Raw genomic sequence first — 21260 nt, 5'->3', positions numbered from 1 at the left:
ACAGGTGTTCATTTTACCCCCCAAACACCAATTGTTTTCAAGTGTTTATTATAAACAAACAGTTGATAAAAATATTTGGAATTTGCGACAGATCCGCAGGATAGTGATAAGCAAACAACACTGAATGATACCAATAGTCGAAATTTAATTTGTTTCGCCAAAATAGCTTATTTACTAATAGAGGAAATTACCATCGTCGTCAGATTTCTGCAAATATTTTTTACTTTTTCCATTTTTTCACATTGGAAAGCTTATGATCACCACATATTGTCTCAAACAGCTTGAAATACTTCTAGAAGAAGATACCTATTGATCTGGAACAAATTTTAATCGGTTTACTGGGAATTTGGCTGCCTGTTCATTCCCCCCCCCCCCTGTTCATTTTACCCGCAGTTCCCCTACATCAAAAATGTGGTATATTGCAATCGATCATGTGTCCCTACAATCATCATATAGCTAAAGCAACGGCGTTAATGAGAACGTTCATATGGAATGGGCAAATAACACGATTACCGATGCATCAACTTGCTCTTCATAAAGACAAAGGTGGACTTTAACTTTATCTACCTTTCTTCAAATGTAAAGCACTACTCATTAACCGTCATTTGAAAGAAATTGACAGCATACCTTCCTATCACAATTTTATTGAGCATATAGCAAACCCCCCAGACCTACGACAAATTCCGACAAATTGTCCCTGTCTGAAAATAGTATGTCAAGAAAGTGCATACCTTCCAAATTACCTGAAAAACAGTCCGGTAGCTTCCAATATACATGATTTTTTCCTTCTGGAAATTGAACATCCAAAAGATATGCTAGAAAACCCCCACTCAACTGGAGACAAATTTGGCGAAACGTCAATGTACGGGCATTGCAGTCGAATGGAAGAAGCTGGTACTACTTATTAGTGAACCACAAAACTGAACACGGACAACTACTTCACAGGATGAACATCATCAGTACCAGTACTTGCCAACGTTGTGAGAGACAAACTGAAGATCTCTCACACAAATTCAGCACCTGTTCTAGAGTCATTACCGCTTGCTTCAAGGGGTTTCCAACAGTAATGATTGCTGCGTCACCACAATAGATCAAAGAACTGGTCGCAGTGGTCCAAGGTCCCCAACAAGGAAAAAAATGATTACTGCGCACCTTTGAAAAAAGTTACTTTTGATTACTTTACTGATTACCTCTGATTACCAATAATTAATCTCTTGTGATTACTATAAATTAATCATGATTACCAATGATTACTTAAGATTATCATTGATTACTCTGCTGATTACCATTGATTACCTAATAAATTCGTCAATGATGACAAAAGTAATCTCTGATTACTACGCACTTATACGCCTTACTGGAAACCCCTTGGTTTGGTTAGTACTTCAGCGTCTTCAGAAGAAGACAACGTGACTTTCAACAAATTATTGCAACCAGTCCTGAAAGAGTATCGGAGAAACATAAAATTTAAAATCATGAGATTATTCATCAATTACATCAACTTTATAAATTCTGCTTCTAAAGAAATTGATTTAAATGCTCTGAAATTTGTATTAGAATTTGACACTTAATGTAATTACCAAATGTAATTAGCTCTTACGTCTGATTTAAAAAATAATTTTACAACAACAAAAGTTATAAATTGCAACGAAACTAAAAGAGATAGCCGTTTCACGTCAAAGAAAGAATTGTAGAATGGTACCCGAGTGTTAAACTGGTAGACAAAAGAAATCAATTTTATCACGCTTTTTAGGAAAAATAAGATGAAAACTCCGTGAGCAACACGTATTTCAGAGCTTTTTACTTCTGAAAAGTTACTAAATGTCATGAGGCAGGAAGTTAAGGACAATTTTCAGTAAGGTTTATTTCTAATTCCCTTCGTAGTAAGTAAAGCCTAATTTTCATCATTTGTTGGTTGGATTTAATGAATACTCCAAAAGTTTTTGTGCTGATTTGACTAAAACACATTTACCTTCCGATCCGTGAACTTTGAAATCACTGAAAAGTGATTATTAAAGCATATTATTGAAATTACGCAACTGACTTTATTTCTTAAATTCGTCGTACCGTTTCAAAATCCGTCAAAATTTTTCATCGTCCGAACTAAAAATCACAACAATGTTCAAAGCTAACGTGCATGTCTTTGTGTAGGACGGCATGACAAATGTTATTCTGCAAAATTTCTGCAGGTGAGGCAAGTTTTCCTAGCTGTAGAATAACGACAATGCCTTGCGTGAGTTATTTTCATTTTCGAATGACGGAAATTAGAACGATTAGTCGATATTTTCTTCTTCATCGCACGAAGAAACGTTGGAAAGTTGGCTGGTAGGACTTCTTTAATGATAAAAAGCATTTAAATAGATCTCAGCTCACTTTGATCGATCGCGTATGAGAGGCAACAAACTAAAATATTAGGTAATAACTAATTTTGCATTGTGTGTCATAAAAATGCTGAAATTTTTAATAATTTGTGTTGGATAGGATGGGAATAGGCAATTACGACGAAGCAGCAACATACCCTACAACATTTTCTCATTTTTGAAATGAAAGCAACAGAATTAAGATAACTAGCATACTTTTTGTAGAAAATTTTGTGCAAAAATCTACCAAATGCGAGCAAAAATTGAAATCATTTTTTTGCCGATTTACGGAAATTAGGTCATTACAAATATTTTATAAAGTTTTTGTCCTTCCGGTGTTCGGCCACTTAAGGGGGGGGGGGCGAAAAAAAAACAAAGTTAATTTTTTAATCGAGCAAAAAAAACGTGGATTTTTAGAATTTTTATTTAAGGTTTAAACGTGAAACCCGAAGTTATTCTTGCTTATAATATATACGTTATTATTTTCTATGCAAAAATATACGAAAAAAGATAAAAACGAAGGAAAATTTTGACGTAGGACTACGTCTTACGGCAAGTTTTGAGATAGGGTGTCATTCCAAAAAATCGAAAAATGCGAGCGTCACGAAAAATGAAAGGTTTTGAGCGCTAATAGCTCAGCGGTTTTCCGATCGATTTTCAATATTCTTACACCAATCGATCGGAAAATCTTCTAAGAATTGACCCAAATGAAGAAAAGTATGGTTTCTTGATGTTGAACTATTGAAAAATTGAAAATAACTAATCTATGTTTTACCAGAATTCTCGCTTCGTGATTGGTTGGAAGATTCTTTACGATGATCTAAACCTATTCCAATTTGATATCTGTGCTTGGGAAGTAAGCCAAAACAAGTCACAAAGTTTCCTCATTTCAACAAGATTTCTTAACACCGCGATTAAACCTAGACCATTTTGAAGTCCTTGCTTGGGAAGTACGCCAGAAAGAGTGACAAAGCCCCTTCGTGCCAACAGATTTCTTACGAACGCGATTAAACCTAGTCCAATTTGATGTCTGTGTTAGGGACGTGTGCCAGAAAAAATGACAGAAATCCGTTGCCCCAACAGATCGCAAATTCTTTACTGCGAGACGATTAAACCTCGGCGAATTTGATATCTGTGTTGGAAAAATGTGCTACAACTGTAGTGTTCGGTTATAATACGACTCTGTATTCGCGTTGACGGCATTAAACGATCTCTTGCACACTCATAGAAATACCCGCCTGTACGTGTGGGTGAAAATCTGCCAAAATGTTTCGATCTCTTGCGCTCTTTAAGAAATTCCTATTCCGCTTCACCCCTACAGTAAACTTTTGGAGGTGGCAGCAGCTTACGTTCGTCAACGCGAATGAATACGAATGCTTGCCGTTTCTTTAGAAGTGTAGTGAAAAGATGTGCTGTTGATAAAATAGGATTGAATTGGTGAACTCCCTTCAACGTGGGGAAGCATGGGTAATAAAAACAATCTTTAATTTCAGTAAGGTAGCAGGAAAGCAATAGTTTGTGTTCTTCTTCTTGATTTTGTTATTGTCAATTGCAAGGAAAATTGTACCATGCAAAGTGCGATATCGCTCATAAAAGTGCTATTTTGCATTAACTCGTTTCGGTATCTTCGGCGCACTTATTGCTTGGAAGATAACGAAAAAGTGCGCCGAAGATACCGAAACGATTTAATGCAAAATAGCACTTTTATGAGCGATATCGCACTTTGGATGGTACAATTTCCCTTGCAATTGACAATAAATTGTTTTCAAATGCACAATCTTTTGAGAATTGAACGTATGCAATGTTACTACTTTAATAAATGTTACATACAACGCATGTAGCATGTATATATGTTGCATATAGCACGTATATATGAAGAATCGAATGATTACAAGCATGAATACATGCTACTATCACTACAAAGAGACTTATGTAGTCCTGCGTCACCTATATATGCGGTCGTGTCTTGTACACAACCCCTCTGATTTTTTTGGACGATTTTCGGAAATTCCATTGTTGGAATTTCCATTTCTGTTTGGTGCTTAGAATTCAACTCGAAGACTCATTTTTCGAGTTTTTCAGACTGTAGAGCCCACAGACAATTGATTTTATAAAAAAAATTTGACTCATATCCTACAAATTATTTTTTTGCCCCCCGATTTTTCAAGTCAATTTCCAACTTTAAATATGATTTGCAATGGCCTTATATTGTTTGAACTTCCATATATTGTTTCTGTTTGGTACAATCTGTACACTCATTTTTTAAGTTCTTTGGGCTACAGTGCTCAGATAGTTTATTTTATAGTACAGAATAGTATAGAAATTTTACTCAAGTTCAATAATTTTCTTATGTACCCCGGCTTTGGTAGTCAATTTGCAAAGGGCAAAGGGGGGGGGGGGGTCGTTTGACAAAAACTTCCAAAATAATTTGACATTCTCCTGCATACATGAAACATTTTATATTTAGATAGATACTTACTAGAAAAGCAATGTGAATTGCCTTGAAAATAAGCAAAAATCCATCCATTACTCTGTCAAGTATTAATGAATAGGAATTTTCGCTCAGAAAACTATTCATTGTGAAAAAATATACAAAAATATGTCTGTGATGAAATTTCATTATTAAGCTACATTTTACCGGGCTTCTGATCTTACGATCGATCATTTTCGCAGCATCTTTATTAGGTATTTACAACCTTTAAAAGACGCGCCGCAAAAACACGGCAGTTCTAAGAAAAGAAACTAAAAAGTACGCATAATTCGCCATCTGCTGAAGTCCATCATCAATGGACATAACTTTCGCAGCGCTGGCAAATATTTTTATTTGTGTTACCTTCTAGTGTTAATTGTCCAACAAAAATAAACAGCCCGGTTCGAGATGATTGCGTGTTTGCGTCGCCAATTTGACTCGGTTCGATCAGTAATTCTCCGATCGCCGCTCGCACAGAAAAGTTTGCGCAATATCGCTCAAGTTTCGTTAAATTTTTTTCCTCTGATCGATTTGATCGTAGGTTTTATTTTAAGCACGAACATCATACATATTTTCCTCCGATGCGAGATTATTTGCTGCTGGTTGCGACTGTTGATGTTGTGGAAGCTTCGCGAGCAGAGAACAGTACAGAAAACAGGTTTCTGGAAAGAACCCACCACAACGACGGCCATCAGCTAGAAGATTGGGACTCGGCGGGGTTTTGATCGAGTGCGCCACAAAGGTGCTGCTGGCAGGGCGGCAGTACCCGCACCCGGCCGGTCGTGTCGGGAAGAAGACATTCCGAACAAACTGCCGGCTGTTGCTGCTTGTTGTTCGAAGTCTACCATTTACCATTTACCCCGAAAACAAACGCAGACTTGGCCGTGGATCAACGCGCTCGAAGACTCCCAGAAGACGAAGAAGCTGACCATGGCGCGAGATGGGGCGAAAATGGGCCGTGATTGATGAAGTCGAGTATGATTAACCACGGAAGCAGTTTTTAGTATAAAAAGTACTTGATATTTTAAAATATAAGTGTGATTTTTGCACAATTCTTTTCCTACACGTGTGTTGTTAAACATCAAGTAAATGAATTTGGGGTTTTGTTGATGGAATACTCTGCCTGGCGAGTATGTTTCACCCTGCTTTCCTCCATATTTCAATCTCAAAGTGTGCATGTAGAATCATTCGAATTTTTGTTCCTTCTGTGGTAATGTTCTTCGGGAGGCTGCACGAGTTGTTTAATTTATTGAACCCCAAAACCGGTTCCCGTGCAGTCTGGGGTGGTACACTGTAGCAAATATGAAAAAAGTGTTCAAAATCAGTCAGCACAGCACTCGGTCCACTGGTGCGTGTGGAAAGGCAAACGAGGCAAACGGAATCAGAGTGTATGATTTTGGTACTTAGGCTAGGTAGGAAAAATACCGTGCTTGTGCAGATCGGCACGGTAGAGTATGCTGGGGCGCGGCGCGGCGGTGGCGGCGTTGCGGCCCTCGGTGGAAGAAGGTGAAGGGGATAAAAGTGCACACACAGACAGAAACTTTTGTCTTCTTGGTGTGATTTTTTTGCTGTTTCTTTTGCCGCTATCTTTTTTTCTACTTCTTCGATATTGTTATTATGTACGGAATCCTATGTATTGGTATATTTATAGCTTGCGTTATGTAGCTTGCACATACAACAAGCAGGAGTATGGACGACGGCTTTTCGTCTTCCTCTCCCAACGACTAATATGTGGGCCCTGGCAGATGATGGCTGGTGGAGAAAAGGTATTCACGGTTCTTACTAGCCCAATTGAACAGTGGTGTTCGAATCTTGCTGCATTTTCATTCAAAAATTATTTTGCTGATTATTTTTTCAAAGTATTGCTTAATCATTTTGAATATGACGAAACATACAGTAATTTATTAGAATTTCAAAGCCCTCTGAAAATTGTTTCTTAGCCAAATGCTTATTCACAGTAATTTTTCTGGTTTCCACAAATAGATAGCAAAGTCATTTTATATTTCTGTGGAAAATACAAACGAAAGTAAGTTATTTCATATTATCTTTTGAACTTTCGAGTGTCTGTACCCTCGCGTTGGGAGCGGCTAAACTTACGTCTGAACTCTGTATAAGAAACGGCCGATTACCGTAATCATGCCAAGGAGACACTCTAAACAGAGCTGTGGTACGATACTGGTCTAACAAGCCAGGCATCACATGTTCGAATCACGACTGGGAGAGGCTGTAAGAGTAAATAGGCTCATAGCACATAGCACAAAGTATGTCGTATAACCACATAACGCTGTGAGAAACCACATATTTAATTGTATCCGTCGGTGATCATGTGTATAGAAAGGAGAAGTTAAATAGATGCGATGTACACAAACTTAAACAAGACGTTCAACATAGCTTCACAAGCATTCTCGATTGACAAAATGAGGTATCATGGGAGCATCAAACTGGGTGCTACAGTGGATCCAATCCCATATAACCGCTTTTATTTTAAGACTAGCTGACCCGACAAACTTCGTATTGCCACAAATTAACCTGTGTTGTACATAAATCATGAATCTCGGATGATCTTTGTCACAATCTCGAGTTTTGCAAGCCCCCCAGTGGGCGGCGCTTCCGACGGCGGGTCACCGGCAACACTCGCGACCATCGCGTTGTGAATAATCTAGTGTTACTATAGATAGTTTTTGTGGTCTTGTATTGACTAATGTTTTATGGAAGAGTCTCGAGTTTCTCGAGTTCGATTAGTTTTTGAGTTTCGCAAAAATTTCTGTTTTATTTGTATGAGAGTCCATATCCCCCTACCACAGGGGTGAGAGGTCTATAACTATCGTAAAATAAATTCAAGACTCCAAAATCTTCCACATGCCAAATTTGGTTCCATTTGCTTGATTAGTTCTCGAGATAAGAGAAAATTTGCATTTCATTTGTATGGAAGCCCACCCTCTTAAAGGGGAGATGGGCCATAACTCGCTTTCTAAAGAAGAGAGGGGTCTCAATTCACCATAGAAAAAAATTTTGCGTCCAAAACCACTTACATGTCAAATTTGGTTCCATTTGCTTGATTAGTTCTCGAGTTATGAGGAAATTTGTTTTTCATTTGTATAGGAGCCCCCCCTCTTAACACTTTAATCCATAGAAAATATGCCATAGAAAATATTCTTGCCTACAAAAACACCCACATGATAAATTTGGTTCCATTTGCTTGATTAGTTCTAGAGTTATGAGGAAATTTGTATTTCGTTTGTATGAGAGCCCCCCCTCTTAAAAAGGTAAGGGGTCCTAATTCATCATAAAAAAATGGTTGCCTCCAAAAACACCCACATGCCAAATATGGTTCCATTTGCTTGATTAGTTCTCGAATTATGAGGAAATTTGTATTTCATTTGTTTAGAAGCACCCCCTCTTAAAGTTGAGAGGGGTCCTAATTCACCATAGAAAATATTTTTGCCTCCAGAAACCTCCACATGCCAAATTTGGTTCTATTTGCTTGATTAGTTCTCGAGTTATCAGGAAATTTGAATTTCATTTGTATAGGAGCCCCCCCTCCTAAAGTGGGTAGGGGTCTCAATTCATCAAAAAAAACTTTTTGTCTCCAAAAACACCCACGTGCCAAATTTGGTTCCATTTGCTTGATTAGTTCTCGAGTTATGAGGAAATTTGTATTTCGTTTGTATAGGAGCCCCCCCTCTTAAAGTTGGGAGGGGCTTAATTCACCATAGAAAATATTCTTGCCCTCGAAAACTTTCACATGCCAAATTTGGTTTCATTTGCTTGATTAGCTCTCGAGTTATGAGGAAATTTGTATTTCATTTGTATAGGAACTCCCCCTCCTAAAGTGAAGAGGGGTCCCAGTTCATCATAGAAAAAATTTTGGTCTCCAAAAACACCCACGTGTCAAATTTGGTTCCATTTGCTTGATTAGTTCTCGAATTATGAGGAAATTTGTATTTCGTTTGTATAGGAGCCCCCCCCTTAAAGTGGGGAGGGGTTCTAATTCATCATAAAAAACATTCATGCCCTAGAAAACTTTCACATGCCAAATTTGGTTCCATTTGCTTGATTAATTCTCGAGTTATGAGGAAATTTGCATTTCATTTGTATAGGAGCCCCTCTTCCTAAAGTGGGGAGGGGTCCCAATTCATCATAGAAAAAAAATTTGTCTCCAAAAACATCCACGTGCCAAATTTTGTTCCATTTGCTTGATTAGTTCTCGAGTTATGAGGAAATTTGTATTTCGTTTGTATAGGAGCCCCCCCCCCCTCTTAAAGTGGGGAGGGGTCCTTATTCACCATAGAAAATATTTTTGCTCTCGAAAACTTTCACATGCCAAATTTTGTTCCATTTGCTTGATTAGTTCTTCAGTTATGAGGAAATTCGTATTTCATGTGTATAGGATCCCCCCCTCCTAAAACGGGGAGGGGTCCCAATTCATCATGGAAAAATTTTTCGTCTCCAAAAACACCCGCGTGCCAAATTTGGTTCCATTTGCTTAATTACTTCTCGAGTTATGAGGAAAATTGTGTTTCTTTGGTACAGGAGCCCCACCTCTTAAAGTGGGGAGGGGTCCTAATTTACTATAGAAAATATTCTTGCCCTCGAAAACCTTCACATGCCAAATTTGCTTGATTAGTTCTCGAGTTATGAGGAAATTTGTATGGAAGCCCCCCCTTTTAAAGAGGAGAGGAGTTATAATTCCCCTTATAAAGAGGGGAGGGGTCTCAATTTACCATAGAATAAATTCTTGTCACCGAAAACACCCACATGCCAAATTTTGTTCTATTTGCTTGATTAGTTGTCGAGTTATGCAGAAATTTGTGTTTCATTTGTATGGGAGCCCCCCTCTTATTGGGGGGAGGGGTTTCTAACCATCACTAAAACCTTTCCTGGCCCCAAAAAACCTCTACATGCATATTTTCATGCCGATTGGTTCGGTAGTTTTCGATTCTATAAGGAACATACGGACAGACAGACAGACAGACAGAAATCCTTTTTTATAGGTATAGATATCATCTGGCGTGCCCCAGGTAGTCATTTGGGGTCTCTAATATTTTTGGCGTAATTTTTCAAAAGGACCTAAGTAACATAAATGTATAAACAAACATTTCCCAGGTAGCTTCGAGGTACGGAGTTGGTCTAACAAGCCAGTCGTCGTATGATGCCAAATGAAGCTTGTGAAGCGTGAAGCCAATCATTTTCATGCAAGTATGTCTGTTTATCCTCCCAGTTGGCCTCGAGGTACGACATCGGTCTAACAAGCCAATCGTCGCTTCGGGTCTCGACTGGAAGAGGCTGCAATAGTCAATAGGATCATAGCACTAGCTCCGTAATTGTCCGTTCTCTAACAGCTGGTTGCGAGATCTATCGTATAAAAAAGGAGGTCATGTTTCGAAAACGGAATGTAACACCTAGGCCTTGCTTTGCTTCGCTATGTCTGTTTATAGACGTAGAATTTCACAATTAGAGTAGTAGATTATTGAAAATATTACAAATAATTGATAACATAAATTAAAGAAAGGTTAAACACAAGAAAATTCGACACGAGTGAACTCGAGTAAACTTTCTTTTTCAATTTGTCAGTTTCCATTACTGTGTTTTCTGCCTATTGTAAGCGTAGTCTTGCAGTTTTCCGTATTTTCACATTGGTCGAACTTTTCCACGAACACGACCTCTCGTTCTTCTTTACACCAGCTAGTTTTCCATTTGTCTGGCAACCGAATTCAGGGTGGCAACTCGATACGAAAAAGAAGATTCTCTGATTTTTCAGGTAAACGCCCAGGTAAAAATCCAGGTTTCATATTGCGATATAATTCTAACTGAAAATGTGTTTCGCTCATTCATATTTGAATTATTTTTCAATCAACGAGGAAGTTTACCCAATTACTGAAATTTTCTCATCCAGCTTACTGATTTCCATCTGTGCTTTTACATCACGTATTCTCTTCTAGAGCAGTGGCTGCTTTTCCTCCGCATCCTTGCATTACGAAATTCGTTGTCTTGAATGACCATTGAATGTGCGTTTCTTGCTTTCAATACAAGAGACTTTAAAACGTTGAAATGAAACCCCGCTTTACTTAGTGTCATTACATTCACTTACGAACTTACATCAATTTCTCTTCGAGCTACATCCACATTTTCCTGCCACCGATGTTAGTGAATGGATGGAAGTGGAATGGAAAAGTTATGCGTCTAGATCACGAGGTACAATAAGTTTAATCGAGAAAAAATTTGGAGGAATTTATTTACTTAAGGTGAAATTAATCGTCATGGAGTCTGCCAATTTCAAAAGCAGTTTTTTGTTTGAAACAAAAATTCTGTTCATGAAAATATATTCGCTGTGTTCAGATTGGCAAGAAGAAGGCAGCATCTACATTTTTACAACCAGAACCCAGCTTATTGGTCCAAAAACTGCTTCCGAAATTGGGCTCTCCGATGAAAAGTTAATGACTGCTAATTTCCCGTTAATCCGATCTTTACAGATACCCGAGGGAGCTAGCCCGGTGCTACCCTATGAATACTATAGATTTGGGGAACGTCCCCGAACATGGAAAACGCATTTTCTCCGTATTTCAATTATCTTGCTAGACTTGTTAAGAACAACGCTTGTATATTTTTTCCATACGGCGAGTTAAGACACAACCTACCGAAACAGGGAAGTTTCTCCAACTACTCTATTTCCCTAGGCGAGTTCTCCAATCGCTTTCTCGTATTTTGTCGAGCGGCAAATTACACTTGGTGCATGAATTTTTTATCCGTTGTTTTACCCATCCAAGTTTATTTGCAAGCTAATGCCCGAGCGGAGGTTGAAAAATTGATAGAAAAAATCGGTTAGGCGGAGTGCGTCGCTCGCATTCTTATCTTCTCGCGGTACCGAACTTTTTAGCGCCCATTGCGCCCATTCATATGTTTAATTTTCACTATCCGTGCCACCAGCTTTTTAATTTAAATAAGCTGTTTAGTTTAACTTGTGTTTGTGTCAGTTTCGCGGCGCGTCTTTGGCAAGTCTTTGGGCAGCGCATTCTTAGATATGTCTTTGTTACTTTATTATCACCGCTACTTTCTGACCAATGGGGCTGATTTTACTTTCCATGGATTGATCGGAATTTAATTCCAGGGGTCCAAGCTAGATCCCAAAGTTCGTAACGTGGAAGGTTGGGGCGCTAAACCCGTATTTCGGTTACAACTTGTAACCTTCACCAGTGAATTAGTGAAATTTCTCCAATATTTTCCTCGATTGTTCATGAATTCTACTAAGATGCACGATTTATAATTTTTCTATAAAACGTTATTTCGCAGAGACCACTTTGATGAGGTTTTGGAATCTGCTCTGCGAAACGAGTTACGAGCAAAGCTAAAGTTCGCTGCGCTGCCACTCGCATTTACTTCGCTGTTCTGGGAATCGAGTCACATGCCGCATCAAAGGTCCGTCCTAAAACTCCAATATAATTCGATTTGACTTGACTAACGCTCAACGAAAAGGGGGTGGCAGCCTATTGAAACTTGCCGCGCTCAATAAGGTCCTTTGCAAATCGCGGAGCTAATTATCGATAACCCAATCGAACGCTTGTACACTGTACTTCTTTATCGATTTCAAAGTTTACTAGACTACTCAATTAATCGATAATTGCGGTTGTTTGAAAAATTCCCTGACAGGTTTTTACAGGTTGTTGCCACCCTGGACTTTCATCCAACCGCAGTGACTTCATTGTCGTTGTACTCTTCGACTAACTCAAACAATATTATTACTTAGTTTGACTATAATTTTATAGATTATAGTTAGTTACTTAGTTTGACTTAATTTGATATCATATCCTTCAAAGTCAAACCTGTAAGTGACATTGTACCCTTAAGTCTAGTCTTGCATCCACTATTGGAGGGACGTAAACAAATCGGTTGTAACAAGACAGGATTAACTGAAGTTTTTGGAGCGTCTTAGTAGAATACGAAACCTAAAAATAAAAAATAAGAAAACTTATCCAATTTAATTCTACTATGTGTATTTTATTCAATGACAGATACGTATTTCGCCTACGACTTGCAGGCTTCCTCAGTGTCTGTTTTCGAACTTTTCGAAGACAGGATTAATTCAAATTTTGAACGTAAATGGAAGGACATTGGAATTCATATTGGCTGCGTTAGTATGATATGAGATTAGAAAAAGAGAGCACGGTAATTCAAATTTTGGACGTAAAAAGACGACAAACAAAAAAATCAGGTAAAAAGGGATTCTTGTTTATATGTGCAATCTGCAAACGACTTAGATTAAAGCTTCTCATTTGGTGATATGATTACATTAGACGAAGGAAGAGGCACAATTTGCGTCTAAAAATAACTTAACCGCGCACGCTTAATAAGGTGGTTGTGCAGTCTCTTTTCCATCCAGTTTGCTGTGGTTCAAAGGTTCACCAATATCTGCGATCCACAGGGCCTGTGAGAAGAATATTGAATATTCGCTGTTAGTTGACACTAAGAGATCGCGTCCTTCTGAGTGTGAATATGACCAGGTTTACAACCGCAAAAAAATTGAATTATGAACTTATCACTCGAAGGTTAATTCGCATAGATTGGCAATCTCTTTTAACACAAGAAACAGATATCATCAGAGCGGTAGATACTTTTCTAGGTTGTCTAGGTATTGTACCATTAATTTTTTTTTTTTGAAACGATGTTTCTACAATTGATGAAGCGATGGTAAGGGAAAGTAATGAAGAAGGATTTTTTGGGAATGGAGGGGAAAGAGTGGAAAGGAAGGGGGGGGGGTAATAGGTAGCTACGCTTAACAAGTTGTCGTTGTGACTCCTATCTTTTGTCCAATGCTGGAAGGCCATAGTAACATTTCCACAGGGCTCTCATTTAGGTCCTTTGCTTTTCATTTTATTTGTTAAGGTTGTTACCCTTTTGTTGAATCGTCTCAAAGTATTGATTCCAAATTCGGTGATATTCATTAGGTATAAAAAAATTGCATTTGAATAGATTGAATTGCATCTTTTTTTACATATTTTTAATATACGAAATATTACACAAACATGTCTCTGTGATTTTAAAATTCAGCAGGAATTCGTTCTATATGAATGAGAATGAAGCAATTCAAGGCGACTGCTATGGGAATAGATCGCATAATTTCTTGGTTCATTGCCGAGCGTTTTGTCTATGTATGATGAGTTTACAGCATAGGGCTGTTGTGTATACCTACATGTACATAGTGAATGTAGAGACTCACAGATAATCCACCGTAAGGGAGAGCTACCTCTGCGCCGGGGAACGAACGACCGAACGCAACGGTAGGAAGAGAGTGTAGTCGGTCGGTCGTGTGACTGCCTTCATCGTCATCCCCCGGCCAGTCGGCTAGGTATGCACATAGCGTAGAGACGTCGAGTGTTGCTCGAATACACCAACATTGACGAGCAACGACCAGCGAGCGCAGTAGCGCAGCGGTGAAGATGATGGCAATGATGGTACTGCGATGATGATTGTTGGAACCACGATTGCACGGTCTACGTGGACTATGAGGTGGCATCATCGACGTCGTCGTGAGTGGCGACGATTGACGCTTGACTGCTTGATGGGCGCACTTCGGGGGGTGCTGAATGATGAACGACGCAGGGTTGTGGCTGGCTGTGGGTGGCTGACGGCCGGCGGTCGGTGGGTGAATAGACAGAGTAAATAGTCGACTCGGTTTGCGATGATGGTGTGCGTCGTATTCAGGAGCCGGGGGTTGCATACTTAAGCAGTAGTGGCTTGGGAAATACGGAAATGGTAGGGTGGCACTCCGGCGGGTAATTTTGTACCGTACAAACTGATAATCGACGGGATAGATTAAATCTTTAAAGTGCGAAGTACTGAATTTGACCTCGGCTCAGCTTTCTTGGATTTAATACGGATTGTGTTTCGGGGATGCGTTTAAAGCCTTGTTCAAAAATACTTTTAGTGTATCCACCAGTCACGTTTGGTGCAGGATAGATTAGTGAGTCTATGGTTATGAATTATGCTTATAATTTATGAAATCAGGGTCGTGATTGAATAATAAACAAAAAATTGTGTAATTTATCTTGTCAATGGGATTTTCATTTAAATCCATGAATGGGACATTTTATAAGTAACTACAAATTTATTCTTCAGTTACAGTCAAATAGGTCGGGTTTATTTGAGAATCGTTATTTTTTATAAATGGTTCTTTTACTGGATGGAATGATTATACTGGATGGAATGTCGTACATGTTCAGAGTATGAATGGGCTTAGGTCTAAAGTTTGGATGGGGGGGCTCTGTAGCCGCAAGGTTACCGAGTCTGCTTTGACAAGCGAATGGTCATGGGTTCGAATCTTAGTAGAATCAGGCCATTCGATGTCAAAGTGACTTTAGCATGGGTTTATTCTCAGGCCCCTCATCGCCCTTCCTTCATGCTGAGTTCTATATTATCCCGATATGGCCTATTGACAGTGCAAAAATGAGACCCTTATAGTAAAAATGCACTGGTTTGCTACGCCAGGGATGACTATAATTGGGGACTGTGCGCTGTCATGTGGAACGAGGTGGATAAAGTAGAGTAAAACATTGAAAGAAGGGTACCCAATTACACACAAGCACGCATAAAAAAAAAAAGAAATTCAATAAGCATATCGCTCACTCAATAGCGACTATAGCTAAAATAAATGCAGTGCGGGTTATACAACAAACACCCGGGCGATATCACAATAGATCTAACTTACTGGTCGCAGTGATGAGTCCATACAGGAAAAAAAAAAAAAAGTTTGGATGAAGTTCTGTGTTTCGGAAATCAGCATTTACTGAAGTTTTTGGGGCCTTTTTAGAGCATAATCAGCATTTGCTGATGCTGGAACCAATGATAATTTATACACTTGTAAAAACACGATCATTTATATAAAAATAATATAAATATTTATAATTTTTTATATCCCTTGAATTGAGACGGGGATGTTTGCGTTAAATTATCAACTATCGAGGTCGAATGGAACATTCCAATCTACTAGCATATTCGTACATTAACATATTGCAAGACTACGGAATAGTTTTTCCTGACCCTGCTAGTGGATCCGCGCAATTGCACTTTTTGCTTTCCCATTTGGCCTCCTTTATGTGTATGTACTAGTTCAGATATATAGTAGGTAGAGGTACTACTCTTTGTTGTTGCCAGCCGTCTCTGTCTCTTCATCTATCTCTCTTTCAGTGTCTCTCTGCCTGTGTGGCAATTGCTACATTGCGCTCGTTGGCTCATGATTATTGTTATATATTTGTGTTTTATTTTCACTGGTATTTTTCCTACCAACGGATCGTACAGGGTGGTGTACCTGTATGTAGCAACGGGAGAAACAAAAAAAAAAACGGCAGCCAACTGAACCGGGTGAATAATAAAAGGAAGAAATATGAAGAGGAATATTATTGGAAGCGAACAAAAAAAAAGTATTTCAGCACGCGTGCGAGTTGTTCCGCGAGGCGCGGGAGAGACACCGTGGATAAGTGAGAAAGCAACAGAGATGTTTCTCTTCCATTGCTTATATTATACACTCCGTACTGTCTTACTTGCCGGATCAATGGGACGAGCGCCTCTTGTATGCGGAAATAGGGTGGACTACCTGTGGAATATTAAAGCCAAATGTTATAATACCGTGGATTATACTACTAGGAGTTTATTAACAAAAATTCCAATTCTTGGGTTGGATTCCAATAATTTGACAATTGCTTTCGAAATGGATTCCACATTTTATAACGCTACGACTTTGAATTCAAGAGTGCTTTAGAATTTGTTAATCCTAAAAGGATTACTGTTGGACTTAGTTAAGTGTTGAATTCAGTGGAACATTTTTTAACCCACAGAAAAAAGCATTTAACTCCATTATACGAATGATTAGCAGTAGTATCCTTACCTGGGAAACAGGTACACACCGGTACCTGTGGCCAATATTTATTCAACTTGGCTCTGAAACAGCTGACAGCTGTCTTTGCAGCTCATGTTATTCATCCGACTAGCTTGCGCCTGCAGTATACCAAGTAAAACAGGTAGGAAATCGGGAACATAGCTTTTTTAGTTTTGGGCTCCATCCAACTAAAAATACCGTAAAGAATTCACAGTTTTTTCGCATGGTTTCACGTACATTTGCGATGTACTGTGTTAGTTGATTCACTGACCCGGTGTATCTTGAAGAGACATTCAAAGTTTTTTTTCGATGTCTACAACCTGAAGGCACTGTACTACTCGTTTGTGGGCAGTTTATTAGAATAAGAAGTGTAAGCTAGCGCACCATATCAATCGGTTCACAACATGAATCCTGCTAAAGCCTTTGATAGGGACCGCATTTTTTAATGGTAACCTTGTTGGAAAGGTTGAGATTTCCTGAATAGTTGATATTGTCGTATTTTACCGAGATGTGGATACTGTCGTATTTTACCGGGTACAATGCTTTTGTACGTGTTAATAGAACTAGTTCTCTCTCTCACAAAATAGGGTCTGCCTCAAGGAAGCAACCTAGGCCCACTGCTGTTCATTCCTATTAGGAACGATTTGTGCTCCACTATAAAATCTCCAAAACATATTTTTGCTGATGACCCAAAATTATAGCAAGCGGATGGCTAGCATCCATTGTTGATTACTGCGCTATACTGTCCAATATCGATTTTCTGCTGAATTAGTGTACACTGAATGGGGTAGAAGATAATGTGCAGAAATGTAATGTCATCTGCATCTCATTCTGCAAAAACAGACAAGCAACTTTGATTGATTATAGAATGGAAACAGTCATTATCAGCCGAGTCAATTCTTTGGAAGATTTGGGAATCCTCTTGGATAGCGAATTATGTTTCACTCAGTACGTTGCAATTACTACCGCTAAAGCATATGCGGTACTCGTACTAGATTTCATCCAAAGGAATATGCAGCAATTAGATGATGTCTATTGCCTGAAAACTCTGTACTGCGCAGGGTCACAGTACTTTGGAGTACGGAGCGATTGAATGGGACCGTACTATGTTGTCCAGATCAACAGGACTGAACGAATCTAACGCCACTTTTTTCGGTACACCGTGCCAATGCTGCCCTGAGCTGATGCAATTCGTTTGCCTCCCTACGAATATCAAAGCGCTCTTAAACTCTGCCCACAGCTGACCCGGCGATCTGATTTCTTTCGGCTTTCAATGAAACGTTCTCTATTTGACCAACAATCCTATAGTTGTGTGTTGTCGTGAATTCAATGTTGAATATCTGACTCTTATGATTTTAATATAACTAGGACATCAATAATAATAATAATAATAATATGCTTATTCTTAAGCCTATATTAGGAACAGTGTGTACGATGTTATCGAACACCCCTTATAAAAGAATATAAAGTCTGGAGAAACATGATGGCATATTGAAATAACCATCCTGCTGAAAAAGTGTTCTACTAGTCCACTCCACTTCACCATATTTTTAGTATCTCTTTGGGGGCAGATGGTAAATTTCCTACCTTTTCGTTTCCTGTCTATAAAAAGAGGGACAAAATGTACGTCGACAAGTATAATCGTCGAATTCCCGCCCAGAGCTTGATTGCTAAGTTGTTTGAGCTCGTTTTTTGGACCATATTATTGAAAAGATTTTTTTTCCAAATTAAATTCTACTAGAGCCTGAATTCGAAGAATTCCAGAAACGGTTTGGTGCCAATGAACCGCTGAGTTGATCCTTGTCTCGCTAGGCTGTCGGCAAGCTCATTATCCTCGATTCCGCACTGTCCAAGCACCCAGAATAATGAAATTTTGTTCTGGCGGGAGAGTTCCCTTAGAATTGTGTTGCACTCCCAAACTAAATTGGATGCACATTAAGTGGACTTGACAGCCAGTAGTGCAGCCTGGCTGTCCGTAAAGATACCGATTTTCGCATGCCTATACATTCGTTTTAGACATATCTTGGCGCAAAACTATATTGCATTTCCGCTTATAAAACGGTGGTTCTATTTTCCCAATGGAAGAGTTTCTTTAATTCAAAAACCTCAATTTTTGATCCATCTGTAAAGAAACAGCGGGCCAATGAAATCGGCCTAAGACTTATCGACTTTGCCGCCTCCAAGAATATGGCCGTACGTAGTACCTTTTTCCAGCACAGAATCCATCACAAGTACACTTGAAGCAAAGCCTGGGTGCTAATTCCGTTATCGAAATTTGACCTTCTGTTTTTTATACGACAGACTTCGCAACCAGCTGTTAGAATACAGGACAGTGCGGGGTCAGTGCTACGATCCTATTGACTCTAACAGCCTCTCCCAGCCGAGATTCGAACATACGACGACTGGCTTATTAGACCAGCGTCTTACCTCGAGGCCAACTGGGAGGCTCACAAGTACACTTGGAGGTCACCAAATCAGACAGAATCACAGATCGACCACGTTTTGATCGACAGTCGGCACTTCTCAGACATTTTCGACTTCAGATCCTATTGAAGCGCTAACGTTGACTCGAATCACTACCTAGTGATGGTTCAGATGCGCCCAAGACTCTCCGTTGTGAACAACATTCGGTACCGACGCCAGCCTCGGTTAGATCTCGCGCGGCTGAAGCAGCCAGACGTCGCCGCAATCTACGCGCATTCACTCGAAGCTGCGCTGCCGGAAGAGGACGAGCTGGACGAAGCCCCTCTCGAGGACTGTTGGAATACTATCAAAACAGCCATCAGCAGTTGCAGTGTACCGTAGAGCTCCATCGGGCATGTGGCCCGGAATCAGCGGAACGATTGGTTTGACGATGAATGTAGGAGGATGATGGATGAGGAGAACGCTGCGCGGGCGGCCAAGATGCGCAGTGCCACACGTCAGAACATGGAAAGACACAAACAGAAGAAGATGCAGCGAAACCAAATCTTTCGGGAGAAAAAGCGCTACCTGGAAGAGCAGGAATATGCAGAGTTGGAGCGGCTGCATCGTTCTCAGGAAACGCGAAAGTTCTACCAGAAACTGAACGGATCCCGCAAAGGCTTTGTGCCGCGAGCCGAAATGTCTCGGGATAAGACTGGCAGTATTCTGACGGACGATCGTGAGGTGACCGATAGGTGGAAGCAGCACTTCGACGAACACCTGAATGGCGCCCAGGGGGAGAACCATGGCGGCGGGGAAAGCGATATCGACGGTGCAACAAACGGGGAAGAGGTGCCAGCCCCAACGATAGGCGAAGTTAAGGAGGCCATCATGCAGCTAAAGAACAACAAGTCAGCTGGAAAAGATGGCATCGGAGCGGAGCTTATTAAAATGGGGCCAGAAAAGCTGGTCGTTTGTCTACACCAGTGGTGCCCAGGTATAGGCACGGTGCGCGCCACACGAGATCGCCCCTTGATGTCGCGGGCCGCAAATTCCTCTGTCATTCCTGCGCAAAACAAAATGCAAAATATGCGGCAATAAAAACCATTTTCTGGGAATTACCACAAGATTTAAACGGGAAAGCATTCGGCACTACAAAATGCACGAGGCATTACGATGGATTTGAGTGATCCCTGTGTCATCAAAAAAGTTACTCATAAGTCCACCATCTCTCTCAAATCAGTCCGCAGGCCTATTTGAAGGGCCGCATGTTGACCTACACCGACTAATTGTTAGAATTTGGGATACGGGGGGGGGATCGGGTTATCTGCCCGATCTATAAAAAGGGCGACAAGTTGGACTGTGAGAACTATCGAGCGATCACCGTTCTCAATGCCGCATATAAAGTGCTGTCCCAGATCATTTTCCGCCGTCTATCACCAATTGCGAACAGATTTGTGGGTACTTATCAAGCCGGCTTCATCGAAGGTCGGTCTACAACGGATCAAATATTTACACTGCGGCAAATCCTCCAAAAGGGCCGTGAATACAGAGTTCCCACGCATCATTTATTCGTTGACTTCAAAGCCGCATATGATACCATCGACCGGAAAGAGCCATGGAAAATCATGGACGAGAACAGCTTCCCCAGGAAGCTCATCAAACTGATTAAATCTACGATGGATGGTACACAGTGCTGTGTTCGGATTTCGGGTGGATTCGTTCATTCGAATCACATAGAGGGCTTCGTCAAGGTGATGGTCTTTCATGCCTGCTGTTCAGCATAGCGCTACAAGGTCAATTCGGCATCTCTGCTTCTCACAAGGTGTTATGAACCGAGCGGATATAAACACGCGGGGCACGATATTCCACAAATCTAGTCAATTCGTCTGCTTTGCCGATGACATGGATATTATCGACAGAACGTCTGTGGCGGTGACTGAACAGTACACGAGACTAAAGCGCGAAGCAGAAAAGATTGTGTTAAAGGTAAATACGTCTAAAACAAAGTACACGCTGGCTTGCGCAACCGAGACCGAACGACACCGCTTGGGCAGTAGTATATTGATCGACGGCGATGAGTTTGAGGTCTGTCTACCTTGGCTCACTGGTAACGGCTGACAATGATACCAGCCGTGAGATTCAGAGGCGTATTATC

General features: G+C 40.1%; 1 protein-coding gene across 4 annotated transcripts in view; it reads left to right on the top strand.

Moving 5' to 3' along the window:
- Nucleotides 1-21260, top strand: part of LOC128738144 (single-stranded DNA-binding protein 3) — a 106472-nt gene that overhangs the window by 4239 nt on the left and 80973 nt on the right. Inside the window, exon 1 of one of the 4 annotated variants that reach the window (XM_053833032.1) lies at nt 14662-14788. The exons of the other annotated variants lie outside the window; for them this stretch is intronic. The gene's annotated coding sequence lies outside the window, so the exon portion shown is untranslated. Of the gene's footprint in view, nt 1-14661; nt 14789-21260 lie in introns of those variants that run through there. 4 annotated transcript variants of the gene reach the window in all.

This window comes from Sabethes cyaneus, chromosome 2 (genome assembly GCF_943734655.1).
Source record: "Sabethes cyaneus chromosome 2, idSabCyanKW18_F2, whole genome shotgun sequence".
Classification (NCBI taxonomy): domain Eukaryota; kingdom Metazoa; phylum Arthropoda; class Insecta; order Diptera; family Culicidae; genus Sabethes; species Sabethes cyaneus.
Note: the sequence above shows the minus strand (reverse complement) of the source record. Positions and strands in the feature narration are given on the sequence as shown.